Source organism: Mandrillus leucophaeus, unplaced genomic scaffold, assembly GCF_000951045.1.
Source record: "Mandrillus leucophaeus isolate KB7577 unplaced genomic scaffold, Mleu.le_1.0 Scaffold1912, whole genome shotgun sequence".
NCBI lineage: Eukaryota > Metazoa > Chordata > Mammalia > Primates > Cercopithecidae > Mandrillus > Mandrillus leucophaeus.
Genome location: NW_012101935.1, coordinates 15,977 through 16,422, shown reverse-complemented (window position 1 = coordinate 16,422; position 446 = coordinate 15,977). Strand labels below are relative to the sequence as shown.

At 62.6% G+C, this 446-nt stretch overlaps 1 protein-coding gene across 1 annotated transcript in view; it reads left to right on the top strand.

Annotated features, from left to right (window-relative positions):
- Positions 1-446, top strand: part of LOC105538412 (TBC1 domain family member 3B-like) — a 13,660-nt gene that overhangs the window by 9,666 nt on the left and 3,548 nt on the right. The window lies entirely within an intron of this gene.

The window sequence follows — 446 nt, the reverse complement described above, 5'->3', positions numbered from 1 at the left end:
TTGCCCTGCAGTGCCCTGCTTCCCTAGCCCGGGGTCTGGCTCAGCCACAGCCCACAGGAGGCTCCGCCCACAGGGGGGGCCTCACAGGACACCCAAACCAAACCCTCTGCCCAAGAGGGGTCATCCCAGGGCAATGACTGGGGCTCAGGACCAGCCTTATAGTCGGACTGGGCCAAGAGCTGACTTGGGAGGGATCAGGGAAGCCTCAAGCCCTGGGCAAGCCCCTCTCTCCAGGAGCCACAAACCCACTCCAGTGAGTGCCCCCATGAGGAGCTGCAAGACCTTGTCTGACCCAGCGCCCTGGAGGGCTCAGGAAACCCTCATGGGGAAGGTTACTGACTCTGGGGACTTAAGCCCCAGTGGGCTCAGTTCGAGCTACCAGCCCCAGCCTGGAAGGGCTACAGTCTCCCACACCTGCTATCCCCACAGATCTCTCTTGGGCTCAT